We start from the raw sequence: 18630 nt of genomic DNA, 5'->3' as shown, positions 1-18630 counted from the left end.
TTGATTTATAACGCCGTTAGTAACGCCGTTATACTTAAACGGCGTTAGTCCCAACACTGCATCTAACAACCATTATAGGGCACTGTATGTGAGAATCAGTATTTGCTATTGACATTACCAGAAAAAAAATGTTGTCCAAAACAAACATGGAGGATAATCGGATTGTTTTCCTCTTAAACTTTGATATTTTTCTTATTTGCATCAAACATTATTATTCATGTTTTTATTTTTGTGCGCCCTTGGACTAATGTGGAACAAAAAGTCATCAAACTGGGTTACAGAGAGATGGAAGAACAGGTAAAAGTGCCATCACTTAGACACAGCTTCTGCAGTATAGAAAGTATCAATCGCTATAAGAAAAGACTAAAAGATCTCATGAACCAGACATGGAGACATGATAACCAATGAATTTAAAGAACTTTTTAAAATAAATAAACCTGATCTCTTGGTATCATCTTCTGTGCATTATAAATAAGATATACAGTCAATGCTTCCAAAAAGCAATGAAGCAAAAAACTTGATAGTTGCTTCTCGCACACATGACAGGAGCGTCTAATTTATGAAAACTTTTTTAGACAAACATTGAGCATCCAATTTGTCCTGTGTCGAAAGAGGCAGTGGACACAAATTTACACTTCGTACAGTTTTATTAGACAGAAAAGAATGTTTGGACTCTTTACTGTCTTTTTTGAAACTCTAAATAATCACAGTTTTGAAAAATGGCAGATTAGAGAAACTGGTGAAAAAAATGGTGAGTGCTTCTGTTCTTTGAACAAGTTGTTACTCAAATCTTCTGAATAAAAAAGACACGTCATACGTTTATCCCAAAGATGGCTTATCCAAAACGTGACCTTCTTGCGGCTTAGGCAATCAGGAAAGTGTCTGCAGTCTAAGGGCTTATTTAGGATAAGATCTGAACGCTGATGTGTATGCAAGTTAGTGTCATGTCACCTTCAGCTGAATGCAAATGATTAAAGAGAAAAATGTTGCATTTGAAACTGATGATGAGACGTTCAGAAATATCTAAACAGCAGCCTCATGCAGGAAAAAATGACACTGCGTCGAATGATTTAACTGTTATGAAGTCAAGCAAATCTGCAAAACCACAATCAGGATATGGCAGTATTACAAATTTATTTTGATCTTTGGGGGTAATGGGAATGCTTTGGGAATAGAGATTCATATCAATCATTTTAATTAAAATATACAAAAATTATACCCCCCTCACTTGTGCCACTGATCAAAGAACAGAATAAGATTACACAGGCCACAGATACATTCATGTGTATATTCTTTTATATATACATGCAATAACTAATAACTTATATGAAATTCTTGTGCTACAAAGGACCTTTTTTATGTAAGTTTGCATTACAAGGAGGAGAAAATAAGAGGCATGCTGCAGATGTGCAGGGCTGCAGTGATGGATACTGGTAATTACTTCAGCGATCTCATTCAACTCCACTCACGTACTCAAGTTTAATTGCTTGGAACAGAAAAACACAAATCCAGTTAATCTACTGTAAGGGGATCTGGAATCCCGAGGAGTGACCAAAGCAGAGCAATGCTTCATCTCTGTGGATAAAATGTGGCTGTGAAATTCCAATGATTCAACAGAAGGAAGATCCATATCATGCAGACGGTAACATTTCAGGGAGCAAGCCTGTGCAATATCTCATGCGTGACAAATGTTGTGGTGTTGAGGATGTTGCAATAAGAAATACACAACATAACCCAAATGCAAATATTTTCTTTTTCATTTTCTGTTTTAGTAGAATTTATTTTCTTATAAACTTTGCTTCTATTCACATGGTGAGTTTATTATCAAGAGGACAAGTACCTCTCATGTGAAGATAAAAGTCAAATGTCCTTGTATTGAAAAAACATTTGAATTATTAAAAATTATTTACTTAAATAGTATATTTGGAGAATCAACTACATCCCCCATGGTGTCCTATGGAGGGTCCTCTGGGAGTATGGGTTCCGGGGAGCCTCACTGAGGGCTATACGGTCTCTGCATGACCGGAGCAGGAGCTTGGTTTGCATAGTAAGTCAGAAGTGTTTCTGCCTGTTGGACTCTGGCAGGACTGCCCTTTACCACCGGTTCTGTTTATTGTTTTTATGGAAATAATTTCTAGGTACAGCCAGGGAATCTGGGGATCTGGTTTGGGGGCCACAGGATTTCATCACTGCTCTTTGCAGATGATGTTGTCCTGTTGGCTTCATCGAGCCAGGACCTCCAGCATGCATTGGGGTGGTTTGAAGCAGAGTGTGAAGCAGCTGGGATGATGGTTCATCAACTCTAAATCTGCGATCATGGTTCTTGACCGGAGAAAGGTAGTTTGCTGTCTTTGGGTGGGGGGAAGGCCTTTGCCTCAGGTTAAGGAGTTTAAGTATCTTGTGGTTTTGTTAATGAGTGAGGCAAGATCAGAGTGAAATGCTTTACACCAAACGTCATTCACACGTCAAATTTGTGTCCACTGTCCCTCTTTGGACCTGCCTCAAATTCTCTGCAGGAAGCTTGCCTAAAAATGTGTTCATAGACTCTCCCGCCTTCAGTTTTTTTGCCTCATTACAACATAGAAGCATTGACTGTATGTCAGTATCTCTCATATAGACTGTGCATGGAGGACGATATAGAGAAAGCAGGTTTATTTGATTTGAAGAGCTCTATGAAAGAGTCTTTAAACATGTAATGAGATCATTCTGAGACTTTTCCAGTACGATTTACTATCTACTGCAGGAGCTGCATTTGAATGACGTCCGCTTTCAGCTGTACTTCTGTCTCTCTGTGACCCAGTCTGAAGATTTGGTGTCCCACATTAGTCCGAGGAGAGAAAACATAGAAATTTGAATAAAATAATAGAATCTTGTTATTAATGTTTCAATGCAAATGATAGAAGTGTCACAAAGTTCAGGAAAACGATCAGATTCTACTCCATGTTGGTTGTCGATTCCAAGCTGTGATAATTTCATCAAAGCGTCATGGATCGAAAATGAATTCGGGATTGGTGCGTCTGACTTGTGCATCAGAACCTTTGCCGCCCTGCTGTCAGATGCCCAAAATGCATTGCAGGGACCTCTGATCACACCTATAAATTGACTTAACATTGAAACTGTCCGCTCGTACCATGTGAATTCCATCCAGTATACATGTAGCTGAAGACGTGGTGGTACCAGCAGGTTGATGCTGTGTGTGATTCTTCTAACCTGTGCTGAGACTCTTGTTTCATCGATGACTTAACTGTTAAAGTTTAGGTTCAGTGCCTTTTTTTTTACAGACTTGAATCCACCAAACAAGTAGATGGATTTACTATTGCTTGTTTTAGTCTGTGTGATACATCAGGGCCCAGAACTCATCTAAAAACAGAAAAGGAACAATTTCCATCAACACATATGGACTGCTGTGTCCAGCATAAAAATTAAGTGAATTTTTGGCAAACTTGTATTTGAGTATATATATAGATTAAAGTATAGATGCATTTTGTCTAAACAAAAATTAAGTTGTGGAAACAAGAAACACCTTTATGAATAAATAAAGCAATTTGCACTCAGATCAGTATATCAGTAACCAGGATAAACATGACACTCCTGTCTCTGAATAGCTGAGATCCATCAATATTTTATGACCCAACAAACAATTTTGCCCAATCCGCTTACATCTCTGTGATGAGCATTCAAATGGCACAGGATATGAGAAAGAGCCAGGGCTGTTTTAGAGATTCTAATAAAGCCTTTTTGTTGATCCGGTGTTTTCCCATCCACTGTGTCAACATCTTTTCATAAAGAAGTCTTGGAGCTGATTTGCCAGAGGGTTCTGGCATGTGTTCTTAATCAGAGTGGTAAGCGAAGAGGAAAAATAGTTTTCACTCTGAGTTCATTTTTGATGAATAAAAAAAAAAATGCTGCAGAGAGGAAGTTTTGTCCCCTTACACTTCACTAAATACTTACTTCATCACATAAGCAGATTTGTTTGAGGATCTCATAAAAGCTGCAATGATTCAACCAGTTCATGTGAGGGGTAAGCGGACCGGCATTGACTTGAGGTGAAATTCCTTTTTTTTCCAATAAATAACAAAATTCAAGCTGCCCTTTTTGAACTACCAGAAAAACAAAATGTATATTTAAATGCATTTGCTCTTCTAGGTCAATTATAACTATGTTCATCAGCAGTATAGAAATGAGAAAACCTGACATTTTTCAAATCTTTCTTTATGAATAAACATGATGAAGGTCTGTAATAATGCATATTTGATTATACTGCACAAATTGTGAAGGTCAGTGGTGGTGAACTCTACCCACAGATCAATATATCTGCATGACCTGGCATGTTAATATGATTGCTTCCCCACTGCTGAGCTTCTTCTTGCACTCTGAGTGCTGATCAGAATTAATTCAGATGATTCCTTTTCATTACCATCAAAAAGTCCTGCAGAAAAAAAAAAAAATCTGTACTCCAAAGAATAAAACTTGGATGGATGTGGAAATGTGGGAAATCACAGCTTGATGTTTGGCTTACTGACATTGATTGCCCCACTGCTCCAGTTCCTGTAAATGTAGATGGTTTTACAAGGTCCTTCCTCTCTATACCTCGATTTCACAGGGTGATGGCCATCATTCATGAACTGGCTCATTTTCTGTACTGCAGGCTAAAAACAACCTGACTTCTCTGTTGTGGGTGAGGGTGGGCGTTCCTTCCTCCAACGAGGTAATGTATGATGCCTGCTCAGAGCACTACCTATAGAATATAGGAGAGATCAATACTGCAGCTAGCAGACCTTGCATCCGAATGATAAATCTCCGAGACGGTGAAGGAATAGAGCAGCAGTGCCTTAGTGGAAGGCTCAGCCTTTCTTCATCACCTGTGATTCTTAAGCCCCCCCCCAGCCCCATCTCCGACCGCCACTCTCATCACACTATCCGCCTCTGACACATCAAGAAATAAGATCCAGTCCCTTCCCAAGGTCACCGCCACAGTCTCCAAGGCTCCTGTGATGATGTGATACACTTCACACCATCTCAGAGAGAGTTAAATGAATCTTTAAGCACAGATGTATAACAGAAAAATCAAACGTCCCTCCGCTCTTGACAATAAACAACGTATCAGATGAAGAAGTCGAAGGTATTGATAATTATCTGCAGAGAGTTTATGTTGCTGGCTTTAACATTTTGAACAAAACCTCAAAAGCCTTCAAACCCTGGTTAAAACTTCAGTGTTTTTTTCTTTTTTTTTTAATATGAGCAGAGTTCAACAAGGCAATTTTCATCCAACCTCAAGATAAATTATGAACAGGCAAAAAGGAAAAAGCATCTGACTAAATGGAGAGCTTCAGAGAACACTGCTGCAGACTGGTTTCCATGAATTTTTGATGACTCAGTCCTTGAGTGCAAAAGTGCAACACATTATTAAATGTCCCTAATGGTGCCAACACTTCTTACACTTTGGTTATGGTGAGCTACAGGGCAAAAATATCCCAAGATATTTGTTGATTACTTTTAATTATTTTTTGTTAACCCCCCAAAATTGCTGTTTTTATTATTTTCTGGAGAACTGTACAAGTGTAGCAGGCTGAAGTCAAAATGAGTCATCACCTGTTTCTCAGAGCGGTGCTTGACCAAAAAAAAGATAATGTCTAACACTCAGATTTTAGATGGAAAGCTGGTTGTTGACTAAAATGGGACATGAAATGATGGTCACCTGTTAAATTAACATTAAGGGTGTATTAAGAGGACACATTTGGGCCATCTGCTACACTATTCAAATAAGTAGTTGTAGAGTTAGATAAGATAATTCTACTTTAGCAGTCCTGGTATATTTCTAGTCCACCCTGGGAGAGGATCCCTTGTTCATGTGGACATTCCTCAGGTTTCTTCTTTTTTTCCCCAGAATCTGTTTTTTTAGGAGTATTTCCTCACCAAGAAGGAGAGTTTGAAGGTGCATTTACACCGAACGCGATTCACGCGGCAGAGATGGCCAGTTTCAATGTTACCCCAACGAAGTCCCAAGGCAAAATTTTAGCAAAGGGCGCACGCAGGGGTCTGGCAGCAGCTCGATGTAAGCGGCAAGGTGCGAATTGGGCGGCTCAGCCAAAATTTAAATATCTGAAGTTTGACAGGTTGCTGCGTCACATCTGCCAATCAGGAATTCAGCTTTGGGCAAGTTTCAAGTTTTCAGTGACTCGGTCAGCAGCTAATATATATCCAATGCTAGTGTTTTTGTCCTGAATGTCCATCTTTTTCTTTAACTCGCTGGATTGCAGAGCTCATCCAGGTACTTGGGGTAAAGGCGGGATACACTCTGGACAGATAACCGTCTTTCGCTCCCGCAACCGAGCTCACTCGCCCGATATGCTGGTAGACAGAGAGCCGCTACGGGGTGCGGAGGCTGCTGACTCGGACATTGAGACATTAAAAAAAAGGAAAAATGCCCACTTATTTTATTTTTTCCCCCTCGGATTAATACGAGATAATGAGTATTCAAGCTCAGCCACAGATACACAGAAACACCATGGCTGTCATACAGACACAGGCCCCTGTACCGGGAAAATCTTTTAACAATAATCATATAAACCAAAACATGGGTTGATATGGTTTATGGGAAACATGTCTCCATGTTTGGAGACATGAAACATTGCGTTCGGTGGGAATGCACCTTAGGGGCAAGGATAGCCAGTTTAGTTTAGTCTGTTTAGCTTAGTTTAGCAATCAGCTACTGTTTGTTGTTTTGTGATTGATTTGATGTTTTTGGACAATTACTGGTGTGAAACCTGTCGAGACAACTGTGTTGTGTAATAGAATTGAATTGATTTGAATTTGGTTTGCTTGAAGTGAAACAGAGTTCGTTTCCCCCAAAAATCTGGAACCAATTTCTGGACCAGGAACTGCTCTTGGACCCATCTTTTGAGGTGGTCTTGGTTTATTTCCAACTACACTGACCCCCTGTTCAGTCTAGTTTTCTTGCTCTGAGTTTTCTTAATCTGAATAGGCTATGTGCTCAGAGTGGAACAACTGGGCCACAGTAAACGGGCATGATGGGATCTAAAACATTTTGAGATACTCGGAAGAAGGAAAAGTGCAATATAAATAAAGTTGAATTGGAATTTGATTGATTGATTGATTTATTTCAAGCATAGATTGAAAAAAATACAGGACAGAAAACAATTATTTCGAACTCATTACAGAAACAATTAAATACATTGATTAGAAAATAGAAAACGAAAATAAAACACACTTATGTCACATTTTCTTCATTCATTTTTGTGATAATTAACTAAAGTCAGTAGAGTTTGATTGATTGCTTGAAAAGGAGTGGGAAGAAGTGAACTTATATAATCCCACCCCTACTTAATTACTTCATTTCAATGTTTAGCATAACTATGTAATCCGGTTGTTGTTGTTTTTTGTTTTTTTTTGTAATTCTCAATAGTAAAGTGAAGTGCTTGTTGATTATTGATTAATCTCATCAAACATTATTTCAGTAAACAGTAACATTAATCATACATCATGTAACAGATATACAATACTCATTGATCATCATAAAAATACAAATGCAGAATAAAAAATCATTACACATTGAGATCAAGTTTTAAAGTAAAGATAGAGTTCGTATCAATCATTCTCTGAAATAATTATTATATATTTTCAGTAAACATTAATGATTCACACAATTTAAAATAATCATTGATTATCTTTAGAAAACATAATTACATTAATCCTGTAATCATTGCTACATATTTTGGATCAAGTAAAGAAAATTAATACCATAGTGATTGTAAACTTTTCAGTAATCATTACTGCATATATCATAACATAAAACTCATTGATTGATTGCAAAAAGCTTTGATTATTTCATCACATTCAAGTTCAGACATTTGCAATTATTCAAACACCAGTTGATCTTTTTGTCTTATCTTCATATTGTGAAATTAGAGTTTCTTTATACATTTTCTTGAATTTATAAATGCTTGAACATTGTTTGAGCTCATTACTTAACTTATTCCAGAGTTTAGTGCCACACACAAACACAGAAACTTTTCTTTATGGTTCTTATCAATCTGACCTTGAAGTTCCGTCATCCTCTCAGTCTGTATCCTCCTTCATTTTCTAAGAACTGTTTTTGGATATTGTAAAGTAATGTTTTCCCACTAGCTCTGCATAGTAACTGTGCAGTGTAAAGATCAACAAGGTCATACAGTTTTAAAATTCTGGATTGATAAAATAAATTGTTAGTGTGATCAAGATAACCGGCTTTATGTATAATTCTGATGGCTCGTTTCTGAAGCATAAAGAGAGGATATAGTGAACTCTTATAATTGTTACCCCAAATTTCTATACAGTAGGTGAAATATGGTAATATTAAGAAGCAGTACAATAAATATCTACAATTGTATTCTAATATATATTTAGATTTATTTATAATTGAAATACTTTTTGAAACTTTAGTTTGTATGTGTCTGATGTGTGGCTTCCAACTCAGTTTGGTATCAATAACAATCCCTAAGAATTTAATTTCTGTTACACTTTCGATTAATTTGGAATTTGAATTTAAACACAGTAATGGAGCAACAATGAGACACCTCAACTCAATGAATGTGGCCAGATGAATGCAGGCTCAAACACAACTTTTAACGTGATTCACATTTCCTCTCAAACTGTTTTCCTGATGATTCATATGACATAAACATTAATCAGCGTACCTGCTTGGTGGTCGTCTCCTCAGTCACCACCTTGCACAATGCCTCCACTGTACCAAAGCAGCAAACGTAACAGTTGTACCTGAAAACTCTTATGTTTGCTACTTTGCATGTTTGTCGACATGCAGACATTCAAAATTGGTCAGCGAAAAGGAAAGTTTGAATCAGTGAACTCTTCCGACAAGGATTGCAAAGCACATGACTTCCATTATTTTTTCTCTCTATGCCCTGCCCTAGTAGTTCCTGGCCAATGACTGAAGAGATCTTTAGTCATGTGCTTTATAGTATACAAACTTTAGTTTGAAACAGAAATGTGCAGTTGAAAGGTTGGTCCGAATACAGACCAAGCTCAAGGTGAAACACCCGGTCCAGAACAACTGACTTTTTCAGAATACACCCTAAAATTCATTTTAAATCATGTATTTAAATAGCCCCCTTGAGGGGTAAGAGATTGTCAAGTGAGACAAGAGGAGAAATTACTTGATTTTACTTTGCATGCTCCTTAAGACATAAAAAGTGTGTATGTGTTTTTTATTAACACCAGAAAAAGTTTGGGTAGGCAGATTAAAACTCGAAAATGTGCTAACGCGGCAGCACCTACCTTTTGGAGCTAATAACAGCCAAAGGTCACCAGCAATCATTAAGCAATGCTAATCCGTATTAGTCTTTAATGTTGTGTGGATCTCCTTATTTTTTAGCCCTGACTGGAAGCAGGAGTTGAATGCTTTCCTGTTAATGAGGTACTGGTTATCTCTGTGGCACACTGCTTCCCACTGTCTGCAAGCACTGCATTGTTGTGCATAAGAGAGTGTCATTAGTGTTGAAACAGGGAAATAAAACCACATCTACCCCCTCACGAGAGACAACCATGTGCATGAAGAGGAAAAGACACTCTGATCCTCCTACGATATGTCTTAAAGGACACATATCGTAATATTAATGTTAATTTTAACTAAATACTTTGCAGATAGGTTTTTAAATATGCACATTAAACATGGTTTACACATCAAAATTCAAAATGTTCTCCTTCCATTCCCTGGATTTGACCTCAATTTAATTTTACATGTTTCTTTTGGGAAGGGCTTCCTGTTAGAGCTGTGATAAGTCAAGCAGGCCAAACAGCAGAGCAGCCACCGTTGTAGTACAAATAACTTGGCAGATGCGGCATCTGGAAAGTACAGTATCACTATTGCCAAGTCAATAGCAATAAGAACCATGAAACATTGCTCTGGTTCTCTGTTTACACCCCTAACAGAACAAGACAATCAAAAGACACCCTAGAATAAAGCTTAAAGTCAGATTTCTGATCAAAGGGTTTTGCACAGTCAGAAATTGGTTTTCAAGATACAAATAAATATTTAATAAAAAGGGAACATAAGTGTCCGTGGTTAATGTTATTCTCTTAAAAGAGCCCAATATAACCTCATAGTCAGTAGCAACTTTTACTTGTTACTGAGTAAAACAAAACACTGAGATTTGAGCAAACTTTTGACTCAAGATCCAATTGATATCTCTAAACATTAATGGTGTCTGTGAAGGACCAAGTAGCAAAAGAATACATTCGAAATTCAAAGAATTAGTTATATTTTTGTCAAAAAAAAGAGAAAATGTAAAAAACTGGTCTCTTAAATGTGGTCAATAATGCAAAATAAGCAGATTGTTGGAGGGCATTCTTAAGAACAAAAGAAACCCGCTGCACATGACCCTGGCCTCAGTCAGAGGTTCATCTCGCTGTACGACGGAGAGGTTCAGGAGCTCTTTTATCCAGACATATGCCATAAGGTTTTACAACAGACACTTGGCTCTTCAGTGGAAATAAAAAGAACAAAAAAGTACACAAATACGATTGACAAATTAATAACAACAGACTGAAGTAAAGCAACTAAACATTACATAAGTCCATGGTTTCTCCACTGACAGACTTGTTCTGCTAATTTGCCTGACTGGGGTATTTAGGCTGTGCTGGCTTGACTGCGGCTTTTGGCCCCACAGACGAGTGCCAAGAGAAGAACCTCAGAACCATGAACCATGAATGTGGCAGTGTATAAATACAGACCAAAAGTTTGAACACACCCTCTCATTCTATTTTATGACTATTCACATTATAGATTCTCACTGAAGGCCGTGTGAGGGCTATTAGGCCAAGGAGGAGAGCGATGGAGAACTGCAGCAGATGACCTGCCTTCCACAGTAAGCTGGACCTGAACCCCATTGAGATGTTTTGGGGTGAGATGAACTGCAGAGTGAAGGCAAAGAGGGCAACAACTGCTAAACACTTCTGGGAACCCCTTCAGTATGGTTGGAAAACCATTTCAGGTGATGACCTCTTGAAGCTCATCAAGAGAACGCCAAGAGTGTGCAAAGCCGTAATCAGAGCAAAGGGTGGCTATTTTGAAGACAGTAGAAAATCTAACATGATTTCACTTTTTTGGGTTAGGTACATTACTCCACGTGTTCATTCATAGTTTTGATGATTCGGTGAGAATCTACAATGCAAATAGTCATGAATACAAAAAAGCTACATTAAATGAGAGGGTGTTTCCAAACTTTTGGCCTGTACTGTATATCAAACTGTCTAGAAAGTCAGATTTGTATTTTTTTTTTCTCCAGTCATTCACATCCATCCTACCATCACACTTACTTCCTTTAGAATTTCAGGGTTGCTGGAGCCTATCACTGCTACAGTCGGGTGAAGGTGAAGGTACAAGTCACCAGTCTGTTGCTGGGCTACATACACATTCATACTTAAGGAAAATTTTTAGTAACCAATTAACCTACTAAAAATGCTTTTGGATCGTGGAAGACACCTGGAGTGCCCGGAGAAAACCCATGCATGCAAACATCACACAGAGGCTCCTAGCCAGTACACCCCCATGCTGGCTCCAGTCACTCACAACTATTTTAAATGTTGCTTCTGGAAGGTCAATGCGCATTTTTTTAAACTATTAGTTGCAATCAAAATTTGTTACCAGAAAATGTCACCTAGCCAGATGCAAAACTTTTTTAGTGAGATCTGAACACCCAGAATGTCACCAAATAATTTAAATCCCAATTTTTTTCGGTGCAACAGTTATGTAATTCCAATCCATCTCAAAAACTGCCACATATTTCTATTTTTCTCCTTAAGTTTTGTGTCCAGCAAGTTTGAAGCTGCCACACTGAAATAGCCTACGTACAGTATGACCTTATTATAGATGCATATGACATCACTTTGTCCACAGACACCAACGTTCCCAAGAGCAACAAGTCAAATGGCTTGACTAATCTTAAGCATGGAAGGCTTGGTTCCTTTTAAATCAGTCAGAGAGCGGCAGCAAGAGCCTGTTGATTGTTATTCCCCAAAGCATTTCATTATTTCGGTCCAGACGATAACATCTTTAATTCCATTTTAAATAGGTTTATATGTCCATCATAAAATATTCCCTTGAGGGTTTAATTATTGTTGTATGATAAGAGGCGCTATGGGAAAGGAGCAGGGACAAAAAGGGAAAGAAAAAAAATGTTTCTTTTTCAGGAGATGCAGGCACAAATGATGTAGCTCTCAGTGTTTGATGGTGTCCTCGTTATTTGCTTATCACCGATGGCATCACTTCCTTTCACTTTCACTCATTCTGCTTTATCTTGTCATCTCTCCAGTACAGACAATGGAGCCACAGCATCTGCTTTGAGCCTAACACAAAAAGCCGAGATTAAGCGTAATCTAAAATTTCCCTGGTTCAAGGGGCTTTGAAACACACAAAGCCCTTTTGTGGTTGACTTGCACCATTTTAACAGTAAATACAATGACATTGTCTGTAAAGTATCAACATTTTTGACACAATTCAAACACATATAAACAGCAGGATTCCCTCAGGAAATCCTGGCTCCCGTGTCTCTGACAAAACACTAAATAGTCCTAGAATCACCTTCAGTGTAAGCCTATTGTTAAAAAAAAAAAAAGAAAGAAAAATCACCTTATTCGTAGTGACTGATAGAAACAGAGTTCTTCTTTACATTTATTTTAACCCACAATGTGCTGTCAATAAAGGACAGAGTAAAGAGGAAGGTTTGTTCAGTTCATCCTATCTCTAGCTACCTGCCCCTAAAAATAAATAATAAAGACGTGAATGATCACGTAAACATGTGATCCAGAAAGGGATTTAGCAGATTTTGTTAAGATACTGATTGATATAATTAATTATGGTATAAATAAAAAAGCTTGCCTCTTTAAGAGTTGGGGGTATTTCAGAGTTATAAATCTTTGACGTGTTTGACTACAACTGATGCAAATTCAAACCATCAAAAGTAGAAAAACAAAATATATTTGGAATGATAAGTCAGGTTTTATATGAACACATATTAAAGATCATTAACATCACTTCTTTAATTAATCGTCGAAGATCTGAGCTGCTAAACAGTGCTGCTTACTAAAAGGCTGGAACCAAATATTTCAATCACAAGACAAAAGAGTGCAAAAAAGATCCATTCTTCGGCACAAACTTCCATAACAAAATCAACAAGTGATATTCGGAACCAACAAAAGGTTACAATTAACACAGAAAGTCTTCTGACATTTAAATTCCCCTTACTTTATTGATTAAGTGTCAGCTGAAGTCAACAATACTGATTGGAGCTTTATTACTCCACTTAATGAATGATGTTTTATTAATGGCCATGTAATAACATTACGTTTGTCTCTGTGAAAACCATCAATCTTCACTCCTGCTGTGTAACACTGTGAACACTCATTAAGCTGCTCATAGATCTTGTTTTCTGCATCTGTACGGAGCTCTGCCACCTGCACGAACATGGAGCAGGTTTTCTGCAGTAGTAGACTGTAGCGCGGCTTCTCCTATGGATCCCTAATGAGGTTTGACCCCTCTGGGGTAGCATAACATCAACATGGTGCAGCACACGGGAGCAAGATCAAGATGGTTATACCGCAAAACTCAACTCTTATTTCCACTGGGAAACAATCTAGTTATTACACACTGTATTATTAACTTTTTTCTTATTTATTTATATTTAAATTTGCGAAAACTAATACATGTTTTTTACCATTTTTTGAGGGTTAAAATCATCTTCTAATTTAGTAGTTATTAATTGTGATACTGATAATTGTGATAAAATCAAACAAAAAATATACAGCTTTTTTCCATTTATTTGAGAGAATACTTTTCATTGTGTTTCAGATAAACAAGCAAATTCTCCTGCTACAAACTCCTAATTCCAGTTTGATCTGATCAGGAAAAGTGAGACACAGATGTAATTTCACTGATAGACTGCATGAGGAGAGTACCAGAGCTGAATCAATGCAAACTTCATGTGACCATCAAGCCAACATATTTTCTGCAGGTTTACGTTTCAGTCTCCGCTGAGGCTAAATTGTTTTGTCGTTCACGTTTCAGGTTGCAGCAACACATTAACAGGTTTTTCCACTGGGGGCCAAATATATGAATGCACCAACAGCGTTCAGGCCTTTCCACTGCACACAAGCGGGAAAGCAAACCAGTTTGCCTCTGACTTGTATAAAACTTATTTGTTAAAATATTTTAGACACTAATTTGTTAAAGTGGATTTTAAAAACAACTATATGGCTAGTTCTATAATAAATTATTTTTGAATAATAAAAAAAAATATTTAAGATTCCAAATTTTCAATGCATGGTGTTATCAAAATATGTTGCAATAATTGATATTAAATAATATTAGGCAAGTTTTCATGTCTGAAATTTATCAGTATAATAATTGTAGAATTTGTTTAATTTAAACCTTAGTATCCCAAGAACATCTAGAGGGAACTTCTGTTACATGTTTTATCAGCTATATCATTATTTTATGAAACAAATTCTACAGAAGTAAAAATCTTAAATGAAAAAAAATACTGACAAAGATATGGAGATAACAGCATTTGTGTGGTAAATGTTGCTTAAAAACAAATAAATACACAGAAATAGTAAATATAATTGGGAAAAAAGGACCTAAAAATATTTCTCAATACCAAAACAATTAAAAAAAACAAAGCTGTTAAAATGATTTTCATTTAGTTTAATAACTTTATTTTCTTTGATGAATATTTAATGTGTTAGTGCAATTTTACAGTTCCATGAAACAGAAAATGTGAAAAGTTAAAATATTAGCTTTTACTTTTGAAGGACTGAATTAAGAAAAGATTTGTTTTAAGGTTAATAGTTAAATTAAAAAAAATCGACATCTTATTAATGTCATCAAAAGGAAAATATTTCTTTAAGTGTGTGTTGAAACATACTACTTATAAAACTGTAATTGCATATTAAATATTGTGTCTACCTCATAATCCCAAACGAGAATAAAGGGGGTGTTAAAAATTGAACATATGGATAATGTGACTATGTATCTACATTTCTATGTTGGAACAAATAGAACGTGTTTTAATACCACAATATCATGTAGCTAAACACCGGATACAACCATCACAACATGTGTGTCCAACAATGACAGAGATTCCTCCAACAGGTTCGTTTTTCTCTCTGTTTAAGACTCACGAGTTTCACACTTGAGCTAAATAGAGAGAAAAAGCTATTTGAAAAATCCAATAAAAACAAGAATTTGAGCATTTTGTGAGAAAAAAAGAAATATAAAAAAGAAATTACCTTGAAAAATAAAAAGAATTCAAAAAATATTTATAATTACTTAGAAATGTTTTAATGTTATTCTTTTAGGATTCGCATTTCTAAAGATGCTTTTTAATCACATTATTTATTAATAAATCAATGCTAATATCTGATAACAAAAAATTTGAAAATGTTGTCAAAAAATAATATAGAAAATTGATATAAAAAAAACTTTGATTAAAAAAAAAGCAAAAGATTTCTAATTAAACAGGAAATTGTGCAATTCAGGTATTCTTTCAGGAATTACATCTCTAAAAAATTGTTTTTAATCACATTATTCATAAGTAAGATACAAATTAGTAGTGCTATTTATGGTTTTTATGCTATTTAAATGGTGTAATATAAAAACAATCCTCCACAGTATAATTATTTATTTGTCAAATTTGAATTTTTGAATTAGAAAGTTTATAATCTGATATTTCATTCCTGATCCTAAAAAAATGTGTTACTATTTCAAATTAGCGTCTAGTTCTGGATCAAATACATAATTCATAAATGGAAACAAAATATAAATTAAACAAAAACACCAATATAAACGATGCAGAAAGCAGAAGATGATCTAAAATGGAAACAAATACTCGATATATTTGTTAAAGATAAATATTTATGGTTTCCATTAATGTTGTTGGGAAAACCGTTTATACATTCTGCTGTCAGCCTGTCTCTGGGCCCAGATCTCATAAAACCATTTGAATCAAAGTATTTAGGTTTAGTATTTCCTGAAAATTTTGCAACAGTAACTCAAACCTTTCAAACACTCACTTAAAAACCTTTAAACTTCTTTTAGAGCTCATCCTGTCACATATTAAACTTTTGCAAAAGCAAGAAAATGTGTTATGACTGTTGATCTTTGAGCATGATATTAGGACTTGTTCTCATGTTTTCTGCTGACTCATGTGTTTTCCGTTAATTCAACAATACAATATCCCACAGGTCAAAGACAACTTAAAGTGACATGTTTTTTTGTTGCAATTCCAATGTAATTTCCAGTGCTATTTGAGACATTTTTATCTCAGCTTTACCACACATGCAGGATTATAATTGTGGACGTCCTTTCAAATTCAAATTTTTAGACATTTTTATGTTGACATAGTCTGGCATCACATTAAATGGTTATGATTGCTCATTGGTGTATTTTTTAATTCTAGTCTATAGCTGAAAACATGCAGGATTGCTGAACTAAAGTATCTGTGGAGCAGAAATGAAGGAGCTGACTGGTGGGTTTATAATAACATGCTGCCTCAGCCAGTTCGAGTACACTGACTCTCATAACAATTGGTTCTCATACAGTCTAAAATACTTTTTTTTTAAACAAATGAAGGAAAAGCATTAAAATCCAAAACAACAAATTGATTCAATTTTCTAATAGTGTTAAACTGGAAATTATCTGTTTTCATGTTCACTGGTTATATTGACAACAATTTTGATATTAGTCTTAATTTGTAAAAACCTTGTTTGACACTAAAATGTTAAACTGCACACTGAGATGATTACAGATCTAAACACCAGACATTGTCCAGAATTGGTCTCCAACAGACAGATGGACAATAAACATAATCTGCATGACCATTAGGTGTCCAAAGTTTAGCGATGTTCCATATGTCCAAAAAGAAACACTTAAAATGTCATAAAGGCTCTCAAGTCACAATTATTGCAGTGTTATATACAAAGCAAAGCAATTTTCACCGCATGCATCCTGCATCACACTCCATGCAGGCCCCTCCCTCACCATTCCAGCTGGGTGAACACATATCCAGCATGTGAGGTGGATGTGTGAAGTGCAACTGCAGAAACACTTAAGGGCTGCATTGTCTGCACATTTTACTGAAGAAAAGATAATGTGCTTATTTTTAAAGCTCTAGTTGAGAAGGTGTACGAGGAAATGGTCTCTTCTGACTCTATGGCAGACAATTGTCTAAGGTAAACAAAACAAAAAAATGTGGTTGAGCTTTTAAAGACGTGAGGTTACACCGGCTAACCATTACCTGTTGTTGATGATGAAGGAAGTGACCAAAACACTCATTTAGAATTTTGTCCTTTTAATAAAAGTTGGATCAAACTTGTAGAGTGTCTGGTCTCCACCATGAAAAGTTAATCCCCTGCTAAATGGATTCCACAAATATAGTCCCCAAGGCGGGCCAGGTGTGGCTTCAGGCCAAAGTTTGTCTGGACCGGAGAACCCCCCCCATGGTCCTTCATACTTTATTGGTCCGTGCCCCTGCCCACATTTATAGTTTGGTTTTTCAGTGGAAAAGTACTGATTAGGTCCTTGAGGCTTCACCTAACTGGTTTTTACTGGTCTGGAGCTCACTGTGGGTTAATGTAACAATGTGTTCATCAATGTGTTAATAACAATGTGTAAAAGTGTAACACAATATAAAAGTTGTCTTTTTTATATGCCTTTTTGTATAAAAGCCCTTCAAGACCCAATCAAATGAAAATTTTATTTTTGCTGTTTTTGAAGGACATTAATGAACAAAAATAAATAAATTAAGACTGTATTTCGGAATATTTCTTTATTCAAATTGTATGGAAAATCAGGAGCAGAAGTAAAAATACTGCCAGTGGGCCACACGCTCTCTGCTCTGCTCCATTCTGATGCATCCACCTGTAGAAGACTAGATCCATGCACGTCCTTGTTTTCCTCATCTTAGCTGACACCTGGTTCAAAACTGTATCTCCAATATTGCTCATCCTTTTTGTGGTAATCGTAGGTTGGAGTTGTGGGGCGCTGTAAGCTAGAGGGATGGGGAGTATACAAAGGGATCATGGGAAATAAGGGCACGTTTTCTCTGCGCTAACAGTACTGCCCAGTACCACCATGTATAAACTATGTCCTAGAAAACAAAATTTTACCTAAAAATAGTCTAATCATATTTAAAGACCACTGGGAATGTTTTTAAAATAGATAAAAAGATGATCAAAGTGGGTCTTTAAACAGAATAAAATAATAAAAACTGTATCAGAGCAGTATCGAGCTAGCTAAAAGTGAGCCGTCTTCATTGTGTTTCAGTTGGACGTTCCGGAGCAGCGGGCGATGGTAAAACCTTCTGAAACAACGACAGCTCCTCCCCGTCTTCCACTTCATCCATCAGAGGTTTGACACAGGTCAGGGAGATTGATCTCTCTTTCACATGGGCTTGACACCCAACGAGCTCTGGTGAGGTTTGTTTAACAAGAGCCATCCTCTCTGCCAATAAAAAGCACTTTTTCTCCCTTCATAAGGCATCTCACAGGACAGTGCTTGCCATATATATGAACCATAACTTTTTTAAAAGCAGGATTTACAGACCCCACAGTGGGGAT

Source organism: Oryzias melastigma, linkage group LG5, assembly GCF_002922805.2.
Source record: "Oryzias melastigma strain HK-1 linkage group LG5, ASM292280v2, whole genome shotgun sequence".
In the NCBI taxonomy this organism is placed as follows: Eukaryota; Metazoa; Chordata; class Actinopteri; order Beloniformes; family Adrianichthyidae; genus Oryzias; species Oryzias melastigma.
Note: the sequence above shows the minus strand (reverse complement) of the source record.